This window comes from Nothobranchius furzeri, chromosome 15 (assembly GCF_043380555.1).
Source record: "Nothobranchius furzeri strain GRZ-AD chromosome 15, NfurGRZ-RIMD1, whole genome shotgun sequence".
In the NCBI taxonomy this organism is placed as follows: Eukaryota; Metazoa; Chordata; class Actinopteri; order Cyprinodontiformes; family Nothobranchiidae; genus Nothobranchius; species Nothobranchius furzeri.
In genome coordinates, this window is record NC_091755.1 from 55,617,485 (window position 1) to 55,625,426 (window position 7,942).

Below are 7,942 nucleotides of genomic sequence, written 5' to 3' on the forward strand. Positions count from 1 at the left end.
ACCACTATAGAAAACTACAGCTTTAGTCTAGTCTTATATTTGTCCGTCGTTGTTGTTTTTTTGATGACCTCTGCCTTCCCTTCATCAGGAATACTCACCACGAACCTTTCCTGCAATAACCTGGTTTTTCATCTCCAAGCCTGATCTCCCTCCTCACCCGGACCGACCCGCTCTCCCACCGCTCACCTCCCTTGGATTTTGGATTCACGCTGACGTTGCTCACCCCAGTCCTGGCTACCCTCCCAAGCTCTGGATTTCAGCCCCCACAGTAAGATCCACTACAAACTGAGTCCTGCAATCCTATTCCCCGCTGCCCAACACTGACAGTGTTTGTCTCAACAGACCCAGCCCCGGAGCTGTGCTCAACATCACCGCCACGTCTGGCGGTGCACCTTTAGTTCTCCTTAAAATAAAACATTTATTTTTTTCCTACCTACGTCTCCTAGTGTGAATTCTGCATGTCTTGGGTCAGGAAACTTCCCTCAGTCATGACATCGATGAAAGATCTACATTGCATGTAATACAAGTTACTCTGTTGTTGTCCTTCCTTGTAAAGTATAACCAAACTTTACGTATGTGCCATGTTTCATTCTGAGTAAATGTGTAAGCTATGCAACGTGCGTGGTGACATTTGTGCCAACTGGAATTGATAAGGGAATCGTTTGCAAAAATGGCAAACGATTCCTAGGGATTGAAAAAGTGGGATCAGGTGCTCAACAAATACCGGTTTTCGATTCCCACCCCTAATTGTGTTGCTGTTAGCCAATCAGAGGTGAGATGTGCAAATATCAGGAAATATATCTCAAATCCGATCATCTGCAGCTCTCCTCTGATCTGACAATCCTCTAGTTCCTGAAACAGGTGCATCGGGGCTTTTTGTACCCAGAATACAACTTACAAGGCATTCATTCCTACTAAAGACCACTGCAAATGTAGCGATTAAATGAGTGAACCACACCTTTAAGAATTGAGTTGGATCCTCATGAAATAATTAGCTACTGATGGTTTTGAGCGTGCTTAAAGTGGTTCCTCATCACAGCGGTAGCTCATCTATGACATACGTCCCATGTGCTCAGGGGGAAATGGGAGGAAAAAGAAGGAAAATGTCAAAATTAGTATTTTTTATTCTCTTGTAATTTAAAAATGTTCTGTCCCTTTTTTCTCCTCTTTGCTATTTTAACTGTATTGCTGCCGTCTGCCTACCATTACCATGTTTCCTGTAACTGCTTGTTTTGGGGGCTTTTGTCACTGCAGAGAAAAAAAGTGTTGTGCCATCATGTAAAGGCAGCTTTATTCAGATGTGGTCAGAGAGGGTCGTCCCAGTTTGGACAGGTGTTGTTGTGGGTGTAAAGACAATATAAAGATGTAACAAGCACAACTACCTTCTTTTGCTGTTGAAAAGAAAAGGCCACAATGACCTGTTTACAGTCACTTCCATGCTGTGTTTTAGATGCTGGAGTCCGAGTCACATCCCACACACAATCATGATGAATATATATTGTAATCCAAGCTGTTTGTTTAAAAACTTAGGCCCTGTCCACACGTAGCCGGGGATCTGCCAAAACGTAGATATTTTTCTAAGTTTTGGCCTAGCTGTCATCCACACGAAAACTGAGTTTTTTCACACTAAAACGGATCTTTTTGAAAACTCCGGCCAAAGGGAAGGTCTGCGTTTTCTCCGTTTTGAGTGTCTGTGTGTGGACAGACAAAACCGGAGTTTTAAGGTCCGCAGCGTCACTTTCCGCGACAAAAAAATGCTGACATCACGTGTGCGACTTGTGTTTACACTAGCCAACAGCATGGATGCCCTCAGAGCTGCGCTCGCTTTATCAATTGTCCAAGCGCTTTTTGCTTGTTTATTTTTGCAAGCGGAATTACTGCTCCTCGCGGAAGACCACAGACGAAGGACGAGGTTAAGAACGGGGGAAGTACTGCTGCCTACAGGTCTGGCATGTCCTTAACAACATATTTATCCGGGTATGTGTGGACAGAGTTTGTTTTTAATACGCGGTGGTGTGGATGCAAGTTTTTGGAGGGGTGGATATTCGTTTTTAAAAAAAAACCCGGCTACGTGTGGACTAGGCCTAAATGTGTATATAAATAATAATATATTTGAACATAATCATGGTTATGTCTAACACATCTGAGGTGGGGCTTAGAACTTGTGTAAAACAGCAAATAGAAATTTTTTAAAAAACTTTATCTTTCAGATTTTGGTTGGATTTGTGTAACTAGTACTAGTTTGATCTTAGCTAGTACTAGCTAAGATCGTCATGGGAACATAATATGGACATGCAGCTTAAGGCTTGGGAGAGCAGTAGCTCAGGAGGTAGAGTCCAGTAATCAGAAGGTTGCAGGTTCAATCTCTGCTCCCTCCAGAGAATGCTGCTGGTGTGTCCTTGGGCAAGACACTTAACCCACCTTGCCTGCTGGTGGTGGTCGGAGGGACCAGTGACGCCAGTGGATGAAAAGCCTCACCTCTTTCAGTACTACACTGTAGCTCATCCCCACCAGTGTGTGAATGGATGAATGATACACTGTAGTGTAAAGCACTTTGGAGTCCTCAGACTCAGAAAGGTGCTAAACAAGTCTGGGTCATTTATCGTTTATTTATCGTTTGATGAGGGCTTAAGTAGAGAAAACTGCAGGGAAAAATAAGTTTAGTGATTGGATGGAGAAGCTGCATTATGTCTCCTCTAACTCTGAAGATTTTCCATATTCATTTTAAGATCCAGCCACGTCCTGAATCTCTGGGTCACGGAGAGAGCAGCGTGGTCTTAATTTAATGAAGGAAAATATGTTTTAAATGTTTCTGTGAATTTTTTTTAACATTTAGAAACTTCTTCAAACAATATATATTAACAATACAAAAGAGTGCTGAAATAATATCATTTATATAAAACTGAATTAAGATGGGGATAGGGTTACCCTAACTCTATCAATAATGAAAAACGAAAAGAATATTTTGAATAATCACCAATTATAGTTTAGAGGAGCCGCAGATGTTTTTGAAGACTTCTGAAACATGCGCTGCATTTTCAAGTCAGATTGCCAAATAAATCTCAGGCAGAGTTCAACCTGCAGGTTCTTCCTTTCAGCTTGCATTGGTAGTCAACACACAAGGAGCTCAGGAGAGCCAGGAGAGTCAGGATTATCATGCGGAATCGCCTCGGAATCTGCATCTCCCACACTCCATTAAAACATCAACCCTAAGGTGCCGGAGGCAGCAGGAAACTAGAGCTCCGCTTCCCAGCGTAGCCGTAGCTCACCACATGTGTTCAAACATGCATCCATTAAGGTCACTTTAAACTGAGGTGTCACAGCGTTTTGCACCTGGTTTCCTTGGAAACCAAAGAGGGTTTTAGTGGTGCGTTTCTTTTTTGGTCTCTGTTCTCAGATCCGAGGCAGGATGTGTAAAATTTATTTGATAACTTGTTTTTATGTGCTTTTAAATGTAACAACAGTCTTTTCACGGACGGCTGTGAACATAAATAGATCTTTTTTAAGTTCTTGTTCATGCTCCCAAAATTTTTTGCGTGACTTTCATCTTTTTTTTTTCAGAACATGACACCAAACAGGCATGGGTATGAAAGCACAAACAGGCTGTTTGTATAAATAATGTGACGAGTGAGTACATGACAGCACTCTGATGTCCTGAGGTAGAAAACGGGTAAGATTTAATTTCAAACAACGTTTGAATATATAACAAAATTTATTATTTCATCCAGACTTTTCTGGGCAGCAGTTCAGGTTATCTAATCAGAAACATTTGGATGCAATTTATTTTTATTTTTTTGTCTTTTTGTAGTTCAACTTTTCTTTTAAAGGAATTCAATTTTGCATCAAAGTACCATGACAAAAACTTTCAGTTTAGATGTTATGATTCTGTAAAAAGTCCAAAACTCATCCACAATGGAAGTGCAGGGTAATATTTTTGGAGTCGGTATCATAGGATGGGATCACTTTGCACTTCCTTCGTCCATCCCCTGGCAACAGTAGGAGGCTGTGGGTGCATGACACAAAGAAAATGTCACCATGATAAATCTAACCTTTCTGGGGAGCCCTGCGTGGCTGCATACCTGTGTACTTGCATTAATAACCAGATCTATCAAAAGGGAGTTTTCAGCTGCATTAGTGTTTGGGGAGTAATTGCTGTCATCAGGTCCGACCATAAATCTCAACACCTCAGTCATAGCAGCTCCATAAATCACATGTTAAAAAAGCTCAGCTGTGAGCCAGTCCTGTCCTCTTTCCTGTCTGAAAACTGGTGTTCATAAACATTCAGTTTTTAGTTTTCATAATCACAAGGGGATTACTCCCACCTCCCAGGTCCCCTGTGATTTTACCCTCTCAGAAGTCTAAATAAGTGGAATATTATGATGTTTCTTTAATATGCCAATGGGTTTGTGCTGATTTGAAGTTGAGATGACTTAACACTGATGGCATTGACAATGACCAGCCAGTGGAAGAATCCGCTGGCATATATCAAAAATGTTGGCGCAGCATCGATGGCCTAAGTACACTAATGAGCTTAAAAGTGTGTGTTCAGTAATAAATGCGTTGTCACCAAGTTGTGTGTCTTAATTTCCCCTGGTATTAGTGAACTCCCTGAACACCAGTAATAATAATTAAATATTTCACAGGTTACTTTGTCTTTGACGCTACTTTACATTTTTTTCTTCCTGCAAAATGATTTTATTTACATCTGAAAAAAAGCTTTCAAACAAACAATAACTATCATCAGTGATCAGAGCTCTGTGGGCATGTTGTGACAAATGTAACAGTCTCTGGCAGGCTGGGTCTGCTGTTTTATTAAAATGAGAACTATTAAGCTGCTTCACTGACTCTTTGGTTTGTTTGTGTGCTCTAATAAATACTTAAAGTTCCTGACAATTATCCAAATTGAAAATCTTAATGTTTGTCAGAGACAGACATGTTTTTGTCCTGTCTACAGGCTATTTACCAACATGAATATTCCCACTAACACAGATAAATAAAACAAGTATTAGAACTTTATGGATTTACCAGAAATTGTAGTCTAATAGAAATACTAATGCATGCTAAGGTAGCTGGTCACAGCCTAAGTAAGGCCTGGAAAGCGGTGGCGCACTGATATTGTCACAGCAGAGAACATGATTACAGGTATTCAGCCAAAGGAAAATTACTCCTTTCAAAAGCTAAAAATGTAGACTATTCAAAGACTTCATGTGGTCATTGAGTAGTCTACTTTGTTTAATAATTTCAAGACTTTATTTAATAGTCTATTTATTGGATCCTCTGCAGATTATTTATTACTCTATTTAATAGTATATTTAACAGGCTATTAGATCTTATTCAGAAGAGGTCAAAGTTAGCTTGAGCCAACTAAATAGACACAGCAAAGCAAAACAACATCAGCAAAAGGAGTGACAGAAAATCTGGTACCACTTTAGTTTAGGGAACACAAATTAACCATTGATTAGCTGCCAGTTAATATGCATATTAGAGGACTACTAAGTCTGAACTAGTCATTATTAAGCTATTATTCGGTGCTCATTACCAATGCTGTGTTTCTAATATTAACATGGCCAAAGTCACAGGCCATACCTCTCCCTGGGCTGCCACCTTACGGTGGTGGAGGGGTTTGTGTCTCAGTGATCCTAGGAGCTAAGTTGTCTGAGGCTTTCTGCCTCTGGTAGGGTCACCCATGGCAAACAGGTCCTAGGTGAGGGATCAGACAAAGAGCAGCCCGAAGACCTCTTACGATGAATTATATAAATGGAAACCGTGTTCCCTCACCCGGACGTGGGTCACCGGGGCCCCCGTCTGGAGCCAGGCCTGAAGGTGGGGCACATTGGCAAGCGCCTGGTGGCCGGGCATTCACCCATGGAGCCCGGCCGGGCACAGCCCGAAGAGGAAACATGGGTCCCCCTTCCCATGGGCTCAACACTCGTGAGAGGGGCCAAAGGGGTCAGGTGCCGTGTGTGACGAGTGGTAGTCGAGGGCGGGGACGAGGTGGGGATTGTTCCTCATCTTTTGACAGAACATCTTTTTTACACTTATTTGAGTAAAGACGTTTTCCTTCTAATTAAAACTGTCATCAAGTAAAATCATGAAAATGAAATTACCTTCTGTAGTTTTGCACATTGAGAGAAAAAGACAGTTATTCTGGAAAAGTCCGTCCTTAAACGTCACATTATGGTCATAGAAAGTCTAGAAACACAACAGGAGCACTTTCTAATTGGATCTAGGTCACAGATCTTTGTGAGTTACTAACAAATGATGGATTATCTTGTTTAGATTGAAGTGAGTTTTGCAGCTTGAGGATAAATAATAACAGTTTCGTTCATCAGCTGTACGTTAACTTCACAACAAGATGTGTTCCTAGTTGATTTAATAAAGTTTGCATAATTTTTCTTTCAATTGCAAGACGTTTTTTTAAAGACAATAGTTGGCATTTCTAGGTATATACTAAAGTATGTAGACCTGCAGTCATGGTGCATGCAACACTTCCTTTGTTTTCTTTACTGCTGCCACACCAGCAAGTGGAATCATGGAAAATTTGTTTTTTTTCTATTCCTGAGTAAAACAAATTTCACACCAGAGAGCAAAAATATATTGTGGAGACTTTAAACCTTCTTAATTAAATTTGAAAACAAGCACATTTAAAAGTTTAGCCTGTTTCACACCCACTTCAGCAGGATACCACCCTGAAATCCCCTCCTACTCCTCAGCCATTAATCTGAATAAAAATGAATTAAACCAGTTTAAAGAAAAACAAAGAAAATAATTAGAGATCTATAACTAACTTTGTTGTTAATTGCAAATGAGGGGAAAGATTATCGACCTGGTTCATCTGTATCAGTTGTTATTCTTCATTCATGACTGGACCATTAAAGATGGCTGAATCCTGCCTCTAAAGTTAATCTGATGACATCAAATGTATTAAAACATAATCACAATCAAACATCAAGCTGTTGTCAACAGCTCACTCATTTTATTAGCAAAGATGCAAACGTGTTTTAAAGATTGTGTTTACCAAAACTTCTTCAAAAGGGTTTGAATGTAAGTTCAAGTCTGAAACGATTGACTATATCTCATTTCTTGTTAAATAAAATAAGCCCCCTTTCATGTTTTAACTTTTGCATGCATTATTGCATTTTTACATCTCCATGTCCTCTTATCCCTCCATCTCTTTTTCAAGCCTCCCTCCTTATGAATGCTGCAACTGCAGCAGAGTGACAATAGCCACCCATCCTCTGGATCCCACAGGACCTTCATTATGACTGACTGTATTATGTAAAGCACTTAAAATGCCTAATTACGCTTTCTGCCTGGCTCTATTTTAGTTCCTAAGAGCTGCAGTCTTCTGACTGATGGTCCTTGGGGACTCTTCACTCTGTTTGAAATATTTTATTTTTCTTATATCCTCTCTTCACTTAACAGTGTATCTTCAGACACAGACATCTTCTGTCGGAAAAGGCAAGAGGCTGGTGTCAGTGGAAAGCACAAGGGTTTGGCTGCCAGAGGAATTAAAGATAAGGATACGCTTGTTGGCAGTTTTCATAAGAAAACGGCAGCAATCAAATATTACATGTGCACTAATTGTAAAATTTGTGAATGTCTCAATTTCTCGGTCCTAAAATAAATTATTGTTTTTGCGAGGATGATTCATACCAACTGCTTACGTAATTACAGAAGAGCCAGGAGTTAGAACAATAATTTACCTTTAATGTTTCATGACAATTGAAGCAGTTATAGGCCTGTTTTCATTGTTGTTTTTGGGTTTGTAACAACATAATGAAATCTCAGCAGAGGCCGGTAGATTGTGTGTTTGGCATTTCCTTTGCAGAGGGAGATTAATTGAATCTTTGCATTTTTCACAGATTGAACTGTAGCCCTTTTATTCCCCACCTGGACTGATTCTATTTAACTCAAAATGCACACTCAATCGAGCTTTGAG

The 7,942-nt window shown here is 40.2% G+C and overlaps 1 long non-coding RNA gene across 1 annotated transcript in view; it reads left to right on the forward strand.

Annotated features, from left to right (window-relative positions):
- Nucleotides 1-432, forward strand: part of LOC139063364 (uncharacterized) — a 604-nt gene extending 172 nt beyond the window's left edge. Inside the window, exons 1-2 of the long non-coding RNA XR_011516744.1 lie at nucleotides 1-268; nucleotides 343-432. The exon at nucleotides 1-268 is cut by the window's left edge and continues 172 nt beyond it. This is a non-coding gene — a long non-coding RNA (uncharacterized lncRNA). The remainder of the gene's footprint in view (nucleotides 269-342) is intronic.
- The last annotated feature ends 7,510 nt before the right edge of the window (nucleotides 433-7,942 follow it).